The following is a 6,000-nucleotide window of genomic DNA, read 5'->3' as shown; positions in this document are numbered from 1 at the left end:
ATATGAGTAAGGAAGTTAATTTTTTTCTAGACTGTATTACTTGGTTTTGATAATTTCTTGAGTTACTTGTCAATATTTATCACTTTAGTAGTAGTTTATTTTCTGTTTTATTTTTTCATATAAACTGTATTGTATTGTTTTATTAATAATATTAATAAAAATACATTGAAATTAATATTTTTGATTTGTAATCAGGGCAAGACTAAGTAGTTATTTATTTTTTGTATTAAATTTTTATAATACACTTTTACTTTTAATAAAAGCTTTTTTATTAATCTTATTATGTTTTAATGTTCATTACCTAAAAACATAATTAAGGGAAGCCAACAGTAATACGTTACTGTTAACAGTAATAAAGCCCAACTTCTTTGATGAGTATTTTTTAACATGCTGTTACTTTAATTTTGTTAAAGTAATATGAAAAGTTAAAATACTTATTTAAAAAATAAGGCATGTCTAAGAAAACGTTTATTAATTTTTTAAGTACTAGTCACTTGGGCTATTGATGAAAAATTCAATCTTTTATATCCATAAAATGCAGAATAAACCATGACACGTTTTAGAAATTCTCTTTCCTAGTTACAACATTGGTGAAAAAGGACAGAAACCAGTTTATATTGAATTTTACCACAACAAGAAAAAAAAATCACATTTCTATTTAGTACCACTAATTTTTAAATTGAATAAAACTTTGAAGGCATTTTTCTGAAATTTCTTTTTTGGCTGTTGGTCTATTGATGAACACCACCATCCACTTACAAAGAAAAAAAAAATCAAAATAAAATTTGGGCTTCTTTGAAATTATTCTTTAACCAAGGAATTGAAAAATGGCAGGAATTTTAAATTTTGAAAAACTTACACATTTCAGTGAGTGCAAGAGCTTTTACAAAAAAAAAATAAATAAATTTGATTTCCTTTTAAAGACAAAAATGGTGATGTAAATTTTTGGGGAACAGTAATCTGTACTGTATTGAAAACTAAATTACACATCAATTTGGGAAAAAATTAAATCTTACTCAATTTTGAAAAGTTATATGAATAGTAAAGGTGTGAGATTTTTATTATAATACAACCTCTCAAAAAATAATGAGAAATTATATTATACAAATTTTACATAATATCAAAGCGAATAAGGTCATCAATACACATGTACCAAATATGTACATGGTGTTTCAAATATTTTTTCATTCGTAATATTTGTAGTACTCTTTTTCATGTCATTGCACTGTTTCATTTAAGTATTTGAAATCTGAAAAATTTTTTCAACTTACTGTTTCATATGATCTTTATTAGTTAATTTATTTGCATTTATCTATTACAATGGGTCTAAAACTGAGTATCGAATACATTGCTAGAAAGAAACAAGAAAAAAAAATTCAACAGTAAGATTATAATTAATGAGTTCTTGTATTGGTATTATTAACAATTAAATTATTGAAAGACTGAGTATCACATAATACATCAAAGATTCTATTAGTAAATGATTTTGAGAGATATGAAGGAAAGGTAAGATAAGTGGTTAAAAGTGATATTTGCTACTGTGTTATAGGGGAAAAAGGCAATAGCAGAAGTATCTAGCTAAAGAAGATTACATTTCTTTCATAAAAATGAACAATTCTCATGTTGTATAAATGAAGAGTCTCAAGCATTTAATGAGGGAAAATGCTTCCAGTAATTTATCACTCAAATACACAAAGTATTTAAATAGGATTTATTTATGGGAAAAATATTGGGTATATTTTGGAAGTCTAGCAATTAGACAATTCTTTATGCAATGAGTTAATGAAGCTATTATTTTTCAACAATGAGGGTCAGATGATTAACTTAAAAAAACATAATTCTAATCTACTTACATGAAATTTCTTTGTTTTAAAAAAACACAATTCATGGACAGCCAGTTTTGACATGGACAGTTGAAAAGGATATGGATAGGATCATGTCCATGCCATTCTTTCAACAAAAAAAAAGTTAAGGACATGCATCAATTTGATCTAATAATTTAAAATTACATTCCACCACATGTTTGAGGATTGCTCACATGCAGCTCTGGTTTTGGCAACTTCTGGCTGAAACTAAGAGAATTGCAGTTCCTCAGCCACCCTGCTTACCTGATATAGCTCGAACAGATCTTTCTTATTTACCAAACTGAAATCGTCTTTGAAAGAATGACGACTGAACATACAAATGAGAACTCTTATGGTTTCTAACAATTGGACATTATTCAATTAACTATGACAGAATTGAATTTTGCACCACAAGAAAAACAAAGCGTAACCAGGATTTTAACCTACAAACTTTTGGAAGAAAAAAGGTCAGCATAATCATAATAAATTACATTTAAGTACTCTTTTGTGATGCAGACACTAAATAAATAAGGAATTTAGAAAAGAGCACATGATCCCACGCCTACTTCAGTAACCACTATCTGAAAACAAATATATAAATACAAAGGAAATTACTTTTAATGATGTAAGAGTATCAGTGAACATGTAATATTGACTAATACATTTTTCTTCAATATGAAGAAAACATTACTCTTAAACAGGAGCCATGGTGATTAAGAAATAGAAATAAATATAAATCCATTGTTTCTAAATTTTTAATCATCCAATAAAATGCTTATACATATCTTACCTACCATTCAAAAAAAATCTTCCTTCTTGATATTCTTTATTTCACAGATTTCAAATATTTAAGGTGTTTTTTTTATTTCAAGGCAACTCTCCAGCTTCAAGGTCTACACTTTCATTACAGAGCAAATAACGTTTAATTGTGAGTGGTAATACATGTCTGTGTCTTAAATTTTAATACGGTGATGAAAAGGATGATCCAACGAATGTAATGAAGAATGTAGGTAAATCTGTCTGCATAGCTTGTGAGATCACTTACACACCTCACCAGCTAAAGCATGTTGGTAAATTTAAACCTGTTTTGTAGCAGATGTTCAGAGTTCATGCATTAATATTTGCCTTGGTCTATACAGGGCTATATGGTCCAGAAACTATTAAATCCGCTATATGGACTGTTGCCACATGCCCTGTCCTTAGTATTGGCCACCCAATGGATGTTAAGGGAACTTGCAGCAGTTCACCTAATGTGCCTGTACATGCATTCTTCTCCACTAGCCAGCCAATCGTGCAACATGCCCACCACACTGGTACTGTGGACCCACCACGCACAGGTGCCTTTATAAGCAGCACAGAGCAAACTGAGAGAATTCTCTTGTGACCATTCAGAACACACCAAGAAAAAGACCCCTAGTTGGCCTGGCACAAAGCCCAAGCCTGCTAGCATCAGGAGGTGTAGTGGTGAGAACAAGCACCACTCAGAGAGAATCACCTTTCACCAGGCTAGAGGAAGTTGAATGACAGACCCAAAACTGCAGCGGATGCTATAGTGTGGACCCAACTGCTGTTGAGGGAAAGTTTGGTTCGATCCAATGGATAAGCTGCAACTCCCTGACAACCACCTGCTGAGCCAACTTCACTGGAAACCAGCGACCAAAACTTAACAACCCTTCTCAGGGTCACTTCCTCAATATACAAACGGCCTTTTTCAGGGCTACCAAAAGGTTCTAAGGTATTGCATGATGTCAGAGCAATTCAGCAACAGGCAATCTACAGTATCATTATCAATGATTGAACAATTCTTCTCTTGATTATCCTCTTGAACAATTTTCTTGTTAAGCAAAAAGAAATCTATTAATTAAAATCAATACAGTTAAAACAGTATTTAAAAATTTAAATACAGTTAAAGCTGTTTTAGTTTAATGAAAAACCCTGTACAAACTAGAATTTATAATATACAAACAGAATCTATTAAAAGTACACCGTAAAAGTGAACACTGTTTACAAAGAACTTTGGTTAAATTATCTGGAACGATAAAAAGTATTCTTCTCACGACAGTAATGAAATATTCATCAAAGGAACTCAATAATGAAGATTTTGTAACAAAACAAAGCTATGGAATCATTTTTTTAAAAATTGGAGAACTGTGAAGAGAAGTTAATGTTAAAGGTTGGAACAAATCTGAATGGAGGAGGAGAATGACAAAATGTAAAAGTGCACAAGTATATACACTTTTTTCATTTTGGGGAGATTAAAAAGACGGTACGGTACTGGAACAGGACCTAGAGGAAAGTTGTCATAACAATTGAAGGCATCAAATGAAGATAACACTCAGAGATTATCAGCTATAAATGGCCAAAAAACACATTTCACCAATCTCCATAGTACAACAAACTACTCTCTCAAGACAATTACATTTCAAATAAATAAGTGAATGTTCAATATTTCATTCAATATTTGTAAAAATTAAAAAAAATACAGTATGTATATTGTTTAATGATTTGATCTAATTTATAAAAAGTCCAGGTCAACTGGATTGTCTTGAAAAAGAAGCTGATACTTCTTTTCAACTTACAGCGACTATATATTTGTCTTAATTTAACAAGTACTTTAGACATTATCACTGACTGGTTTGACGCCAACAGCAACAGAACAACAGTTTTGATTTTCTTCAATTATATGAAGTAAAGCTATTGTCGTATTGTAATTTAGATGAAGACAATTTGCTCAAAACTACTTCATTGTAGCTTATAAAGAGCTTTATAAATCAATCTAGTTGATCTGGACCCTTTAATTTCTAGAAGTGTAGCTACAAATGATAAATCTGATTCTTGTGATCCAGCAAATTTCTACTTTCAAGAGATATCTGAAATGGAATAAACATGTATATAAATATAAGCAAAACAAACAATAAGTAGCACACTATTTTTGATATGTACTATTTCTCACTTAGACAAGCATGGTTATAATTAAGCTTATTTTAGTTAATGTACTATGCAGAGCTAACCATGCAAATTGCTTAATTGCAGAATGTTGAAAGAATTTGAAGTAAATTTCTTTACCTCATCCAGGTAGAAATTAAATTTTTATACAAAGATAAAATTTTAAAGGAACTTTTAAAATTTCTGATAATTATTAATGAATTTTTAAAATCTTACATTTACGAGGTTTGATAAAAAAAAATGTGGAACTATAGTTTTTCTAAACAAAATCTTATTTATTCATCGGTATTGAATTTGCAATCTTCAAAGTACTCCACTACAGATCTAATACATTTGTGCCAGCACTTTTTTCAATTTTATAGCACCACTGGAATGCAATTTTCGGTCTCTTCAATGTTGGCAATGTGCTGTCCTTTCATAGTTCTTTTCAGCTAGGGGAATAGGAAGAAGCCACAGGGGGCAATGTCTAGTGAATATGGAGGCTGAGGCATTATAACAGTGCTGTTTTTGGCCAAAAATTCACAAACAAGCAATGAAGTGTGAGCAGGTGCATTATCATGGTGCAACTGCCATGAATTATTTTACTACAAATCTGGGTGTTTTCTTCAGATTGCTTTACACAAATGGTGTACAGCTTCCAGGAAGTACTCCTGATTGATCCTGGTGGCAAAACTTGAGATACAGTAAGCCTTAAACTTATATGATATTGAAGAACAGAGTGATCAGAACCTTCAAATTTGATCAAACTTAACAAGTGTTTTTCAGTCTTGGCTTTTTGGGAAGCATCCATTGGAACGATTGGGGCTTAGTGTTGATGTCATACTCATACATCAAAGTTTAATCACCAGTTATGACCTGTTTGAACAGTTCTGACTTGTCATTCACTTCATTCAGCAACTCCTAAGCAATGTTATTCGGCACTACTTTTAGTCAAAAGCCAACAGTTTTAGAATAAATTTTTCATGTCCAAAACATTTGAAAAAATTGCTTGCCATGTGCCAAATGATATACCAACATCATCATCAACCTCTCTGATGTGAATTGACAGTTGTCCAAAACCATTTTCTTCACTTTTTTGACATTGTTGCTGATTGTTGATGTGCTGGGATGTCCAGGGCACTTATCACCTTTAATTTCTTCATGGCCCTCTTGGAAACCCTTGTACCATTTGTTTTATTCATAGATGAATTGCCAAAAGCGACATTTCCAT

This window comes from Lycorma delicatula, chromosome 1 (assembly GCF_047948215.1).
Source record: "Lycorma delicatula isolate Av1 chromosome 1, ASM4794821v1, whole genome shotgun sequence".
Classification (NCBI taxonomy): domain Eukaryota; kingdom Metazoa; phylum Arthropoda; class Insecta; order Hemiptera; family Fulgoridae; genus Lycorma; species Lycorma delicatula.
This window is presented reverse-complemented; position numbering follows the sequence as displayed.